General features: G+C 52.2%; 1 non-coding gene across 1 annotated transcript in view; it reads left to right on the forward strand.

The window, feature by feature from the left end:
• Window positions 1-6,857: 6,857 nt before the first annotated feature.
• Window positions 6,858-7,500, forward strand: part of LOC124589254 — a 1,910-nt gene continuing 1,267 nt past the window's right edge. The window contains exon 1 of the ribosomal RNA XR_006976049.1: window positions 6,858-7,500. This exon is cut by the window's right edge and continues 1,267 nt beyond it. This is a non-coding gene — a ribosomal RNA (small subunit ribosomal RNA).

Here is a 7,500-nt window from a genome sequence, read left to right on the forward strand (position 1 = left end):
ACCCGTACAAGGGCAACTACCGTGTCGGAGCAGGGTCCGAGCGCTGGCCACGCTACGAAGTCGGGTCCCCGGGTGGCGGATAGGGGAACGCCTCCCGTAATAGGAGGTAGCTGCCGAATATATGTCAATAGGTAGCCCCGGACCAAGGCCCCATGAGCTTCTCTGGGGGCCCTCTGTAGTGGAGGGTTGCTGCTGAATATATTGAACAGGCAGTGCCATGCAGGATCCTCCTGCCGACCTTGTAGTAAGTCCCCTTTTGCCGTTGGGGGCAAACAGGAGTTGGTATGGGTCCGGTCTCCTGTAGTGGGAGTCTGTCACGAATATGCTGAATAAGTGACTGTATGGGACCCTCTGTAGTGGAGGGTTGCTACCGAATATGTTGAATAGGTGGTGCCAGACCAGTCCATGGTAATATAGGGTTGTTGTCCAGGGCCATCGTTTGAGGAAGTCGGGCCACGTTTTTCAGCGTGGGAATCACTAGTAACCGAGAGCCTTTGGCCACGATGTTACCCTGCAGACTGCATGGCAACTACCCTTAGAACTGTCATGTTTCTACCCGATCCCTAGCTCACATGCGCTAGACGGTAAAGGGCGAGACTGGCAGATCAGTAATGCAGTAGAGGGCCGCGTATGGTGGCATCGGCCGTAACTCGTCTCTGGCTGCAAGAGGAGTCTTGCTAACACGAGTAGCGTGGTGGTAAAAGACCACGCAAAAAAGCGGTAAACGCTGGGATAGCCGTCTGAGGTGTCGGTTCACGTGGTGGCGTGAACTAGTATCCGAACCCTGTGTGGTAACGGCGATGTCCCTTGGCAGACCACACGGCGTTTACTCACAAAACTGCCGAAAGCTACCCAATCCCGCGCCTCAAAAGGTAGAACCCACGGGCAACGGGCGCTTTCCGGTAGTAGGAGATGTGTGGTAGAGGATCGCGTTGCGACCTCGGACAGAAACTCGTCTGTGTGACAAGAGACATCTTGTAAAAACGAGTACCTAATAAGGGAACCGTGGGGTAGCTGCTGGGGTAGTCGTCGGAGGTGTCGGTTCACGCGTGAACTAGTATCCAAGTTCTCCTACGGGAGATACGATGAGCCCCTTGGCAGACCGCACGGCAGCTACCTATAAAACTGCCTGTTTTCTACCTTATCCCTGGTTGATGTCTCGACAGGGCAACGGGCGACTCAGGCAGTAAGAGATGTGCGGTAGAGGACCCGAATTAAAATGTCCTCGGCGGTTACTCGTCTAACGTGGTGGGACTAAAGCCAACACGAGTAGTAAACATTTTTGGTCCGAGTCCCGAACATCTGGGACTTGGCTTTATGGCCTAGAACCTGTGGCTAACTCGGGTGTAGCTGGGTAGAACTGGTGAGCCTGAGGGTGCCCGGGCTCGACAGTGGGTAAGCCTGGCCAGCTGCGAGCTGTACTAATTACGAGCTACAGACTCGATCGCGTAACTCACTGTACGGATTCCGATGCTGAGTGATCAGCTAGGAGGCGCCCCGTCCACGTCGGTCCCCGTGGGCGTTGCACTCGCAGTCGCCAAGACTCGGGGCAATGGCTAAGTGCGCTCCTCAATATATTACTCGGAAGAGTAATGAGGGTCCGAGCCCCCAGTGTGGGGAGAGTTTTTCCGAGCCCTGACCCACCTATTTGGCAGGGCGTAGCTTCCCCCACCCCTGACCTGTGACATTGTCACAACACACCGGCACTAGTCTGTACACAAAAATGTCTGTAATTAATTGCCATACCCGGGGGAAGCTGCCGAGAGAAGTACCTACGTAGTGGAGCCGCCGTTCTACTGTTGAACAGGAATAGAACAGCAAAACTTGACTGGAACCAGAATTAGTACACACAGGGCGCTGATTAGTAAATGATGCAGAGCCATTATAATTGAGACGACATATCCGAATGTCCCTATACATGAGCTGCGAGCTGTACCACGTACGAGCTACAGACGCGAGCGCGTTGCTCTCTGTACGAATGCAGATGCTCAGCGGCAGCTAGGAGGCGCTCCATCCATGTCGGTACCGGTGAGCGTTGCACTCGCAGTCGCAAAAACGTACGGCAAGTATATTACTCGGAAGAGTCAATGACAGTCCAAGCCCCCCTGCGTGGGAAGAGTCTTCCTAGGCCATGACCCACCGGAAGGGCGCAGCGTCCCCCACCCCAGACATGTGACGTCACACTATCGGTATTGACGACTAGACTGATTCCTTATAATCATTTGCCATACACCGGTGGAAGCTGCCGAGACGAGTAACTACATAGCGGGCTCGCCGTGTCACTAATGTACAGAGATACAATAGTTTCGACTGGAACCGGATTAAACGTATACACGGCGCTGATTAGTAATAGATAGAGCCATCAGAATACAGATAATGTATACAACTGTCCGTATACATGCTGAAAGACTCTGCTCACAATCACACGTCAGCCAGACACTCTTATCACGCACTACTCTCTGCCTGTAACAGGCACACAGACAATATCTAAGCACCAGCATGGAACAACACCCAGTGCATCCTCTCTGCCACATTAGACAATCCACACTATCATAACCAGACCGGGAGGTCCACTCGGAAAACAGAATATCCCACCCTTCCGACAACCACCATTGCTCAGCTAAGCCACCAACACCCACACATGTCCTACACAGGGGTGCACCCAACATCACAATACTGCCTCCTGTCACACCACACAAACAATGGCACGAATGAAAGACACAGGTCTGCCACAAGCATGGAATCAGAGCGCCGCCTGTTATGAGCCAAAGGTGCACCCTGACGTGGCAAATCAGATGATGCCGCAGTCATTTACTTACGATAATCACAATCAACAAACCAGCCCCCCCCCCCCCCCCCCCGAAAACACCTTTCCTTACAACAATGTGTGCCTTAACCTAACCCGTATTGTGCCTTAACCTAACCCGTATTGTGCCTTAACCTAACCCGTATTGTGCCTTAACCTAACCCATATTGCGCCTTAACCTAACCCATATTGCGCCTTAACCTAACCCATATTGCGCCTTAACCTAACCCATATTGCGCCTTAACCTAACCCATATTGCGCCTTAACCTAACCCATATTGTGCCTTAACCTAACCTATATTGTACCTTAACCTAACCCATATTGTACCTTAACCTAACCCATATTGTACCTTAACCTAACCTATATTGTACCTTAACCTAACCTATATTGTACCTTAACCTAACCTATATTGGGCCTTAACCTAACCTATATTGGGCCTTAACCTAACCTATATTGGGCCTTAACCTAACCTATATTGGGCCTTAACCTAACCTATATTGGGCCTTAACGTAACCCACGTTGCGCCTTAACCTAACCTATATTGTACCTTAACCTAACCCATATTGTACCTTAACCTAACCCATATTGTACCTTAACCTAACCTATATTGGGCCTTAACCTAACCTATATTGGGCCTTAACCTAACCTATATTGGGCCTTAACCTAACCTATATTGGGCCTTAACGTAACCCACGTTGCGCCTTAACGTAACCCACGTTGCGCCTTAACGTAACCCACGTTGCGCCTTAACGTAACCCACGTTGCGCCTTAACGTAACCCACGTTGCGCCTTAACCTAACCCATATTGCGCCTTAACCTAACCCATATTGCGCCTTAACCTAACCCATATTGCGCCTTAACCTAACCCATATTGTACCTTAACCTAACCTATATTGTACCTTAACCTAACCTATATTGTACCTTAACCTAACCTATATTGGGCCTTAACCTAACCTATATTGGGCCTTAACCTAACCTATATTGGGCCTTAACCTAACCTATATTGGGCCTTAACCTAACCTATATTGGGCCTTAACGTAACCCACGTTGCGCCTTAACGTAACCCACGTTGCGCCTTAACGTAACCCACGTTGCGCCTTAACGTAACCCACGTTGCGCCTTAACGTAACCCACGTTGCGCCTTAACCTAACCCATATTGCGCCTTAACCTAACCCATATTGCGCCTTACCCTAACCCATATTGCGCCTTAACCTAACCCATATTGTGCCTTAACCTAACCTATATTGTACCTTAACCTAACCCATATTGTACCTTAACCTAACCTATATTGTACCTTAACCTAACCTATATTGTACCTTAACCTAACCTATATTGTACCTTAACCTAACCCATATTGCGCCTTAACCTAACCCATATTGCGCCTTAACCTAACCCATATTGCGCCTTAACCTAACCCATATTGCGCCTTAACCTAACCCATATTGCGCCTTAACCTAACCCATATTGCGCCTTAACCTAACCCATATTGCGCCTTAACCTAACCCATATTGCGCCTTAACCTAACCCATATTGCGCCTTAACCTAACCCATATTGTACCTTAACCTAACCCATATTGTACCTTAACCTAACCTATATTGTACCTTAACCTAACCTATATTGTACCTTAACCTAACCTATATTGTACCTTAACCTAACCTATATTGGGCCTTAACCTAACCTATATTGGGCCTTAACCTAACCTATATTGGGCCTTAACCTAACCTATATTGGGCCTTAACCTAACCTATATTGGGCCTTAACGTAACCCACGTTGCGCCTTAACGTAACCCACGTTGCGCCTTAACGTAACCCACGTTGCGCCTTAACGTAACCCACGTTGCGCCTTAACGTAACCCACGTTGCGCCTTAACGTAACCCACGTTGCGCCTTAACGTAACCCACGTTGCGCCTTAACCCAACACACGTTGCGCCTTAACCCAACACACGTTGGGCCTTAACCCAACACACGTTGGGCCTTAACCCAACACACGTTGGGCCTTAACCCAACACACGTTGGGCCTTAACCCAACACACGTTGGGCCTTAACCCAACACACGTTGGGCCTTAACCCAACACACGTTGGGCCTTAACCCAACACACGTTGGGCCTTAACCCAACACACGTTGGGCCTTAACCCAACACACGTTGGGCCTTAACCCAACACACGTTGGGCCTTAACCCAACACACGTTGGGCCTTAACCCAACACACGTTGGGCCTTAACCCAACACACGTTGGGCCTTAACCCAACACACGTTGGGCCTTAACCCAACACACGTTGGGCCTTAACCCAACACACGTTGGGCCTTAACCCAACACACGTTGGGCCTTAACCCAACACACGTTGGGCCTTAACCTGCTCTGTAATTGTCATACGACGCGTTAAATTAGTGTGGTGTTGCCTAACTGCAACCCCCGCAATATAGTTTGCTACTCGCACTGCCTGGTCCCCAGAGTATCGCTTCATGTTAAACACCTTGCAGCTATACACTGTAATGCGGATGGCAGCAGGACGTACATGCTCAATGCCCTTCGCAGTTGTTCATTGGCATTTGCATGGCGAAGCACAGCCTACGTTGTGGTACGGCGTGTGTCAACTGTCCGCTGATGTTGTACGTCCAAATCACACACTGTACTGCACATTGGTCCTCATGTACTGAATGATACATCGTGGTACATGTGTGACCGTACCACGACTGCGCCAACAACGGCGAACCATACGGTCCAAATATTGTGCACTCAGCTACGTGTCGTCTCCCTATAAGAGCTGGATTGCAGTATGGTATGCCGTGGATGGCGATCAGCATGAGCCGTCTGTTGATGTAGTGGCGCGTGTTGTCAGACGTAGTCGTCTCTTCTCACACACCGTGATAGCATGGTGCACTGCGTTCCACATCTGCGACATGCGACAGAGGCCGGTTGACAGTCGTTCGCGCAATGGACATCGCATACGTACGGGGGCCACCTTCCACGTGTTCGCGAAGCGTGCACATGTTGTTGCGTGTATGTGGGCAGACATAGTGTGTCGTGACACCTGACACAGGCATGCAACAATCGTTGAATTTGCAAATGGCGATGGACGTCTACGTTTGCTGGTGACGTTACGCAAATGAACAACTGGTAAACGGTTGTGGTGCGGTTGTTCTCGCTAGAGGTGAATCAGTGATGGCGACGATCGGTTGAGCTACCAACCGGTTGTTTCAGCGATACCCACCATGCCCACGAACGTGAATGGCATGTGGGTGTGAAGCGATACGCGGCGGTGGCTGGGTGGGACCGTCCCCGGCCGGTGAGGGGGGGCCTCCCGGCGTGCTGGCCGCGCGGTGCGTGGGCGCACGCGCTACAGCCGGCTGGTGGGGGCGGCCAGTGGCAGGCGCGCCGGCCGACGGAGGCGGCAGGCGGCGCAGCTGCGCGCCGGCGCACCCTGCACGCGGCGCCGTGCGGCCAAAGTAGGTCCTCGCGGGCCCGGTGCGAAGCGCGGTGGACATCTGCAGTGTGCTGGTCCGATTGAGGACTGTGTGCGCTGAGGATGCGCCGCCGCCCGGCGCTCGGCGCCGCGACGCCGTCTGCTGCTCGGTCGCCTCTGCGGTTCTCGCAGGTGGTTTGTATCGCAGCTGTGCGGACGTGTTGGCGCGTGCGCTGTGCTGGGAGAGTTCGCTTCGGCACCCAAGTGGGGCTTTTGTCCTTCTGTGGCGCTGGCGTTGGAGCTGCCGGCCACCGTAGGTGGCGCGTGTTGTCTCCCGCCGGCAATGCCACGACAGCACGCTCCCGGGCCTCTGTCGGCAGCGGCAAGCTCAGTTGGGAGCACGGGTGGTCGCACCTAAAGCGTCTACTCGCCAAACTCCGGGCGATTGCGCCTCTCTCGAACCCGACCAAGTACTTAGGACGGCGCTGCGCGCCGCCGGGACCTGAGAGGGTTTCGAGGTGTATTGTGCAGGGGAGCTCAGCCTCCTCCTGTTTGCAGAATAATTGAGCGGACGCTTGCGTGTTCGCGCGGGCCCCCGGGACACACTCCCGGGCGGCCGGCTGCTCAGCTCTAGTTGACGCAGCTCCCTGGTTGATCCTGCCAGTAGTCATATGCTTGTCTCAAAGATTAAGCCATGCATGTCTCAGTACAAGCCGCATTAAGGTGAAACCGCGAATGGCTCATTAAATCAGTTATGGTTCCTTAGATCGTACCCACGTTACTTGGATAACTGTGGTAATTCTAGAGCTAATACATGCAAACAGAGTCCCGACCAGAGATGGAAGGGACGCTTTTATTAGATCAAAACCAATCGGTCGGCTCGTCCGGTCCGTTTGCCTTGGTGACTCTGAATAACTTTGGGCTGATCGCACGGTCCTCGTACCGGCGACGCATCTTTCAAATGTCTGCCTTATCAACTGTCGATGGTAGGTTCTGCGCCTACCATGGTTGTAACGGGTAACGGGGAATCAGGGTTCGATTCCGGAGAGGGAGCCTGAGAAACGGCTACCACATCCAAGGAAGGCAGCAGGCGCGCAAATTACCCACTCCCGGCACGGGGAGGTAGTGACGAAAAATAACGATACGGGACTCATCCGAGGCCCCGTAATCGGAATGAGTACACTTTAAATCCTTTAACGAGTAACTATTGGAGGGCAAGTCTGGTGCCAGCAGCCGCGGTAATTCCAGCTCCAATAGCGTATATTAAAGTTGTTGCGGTTAAAAAGC

The sequence above is a fragment of the Schistocerca americana genome, unplaced genomic scaffold, assembly GCF_021461395.2.
Source record: "Schistocerca americana isolate TAMUIC-IGC-003095 unplaced genomic scaffold, iqSchAmer2.1 HiC_scaffold_698, whole genome shotgun sequence".
NCBI lineage: Eukaryota > Metazoa > Arthropoda > Insecta > Orthoptera > Acrididae > Schistocerca > Schistocerca americana.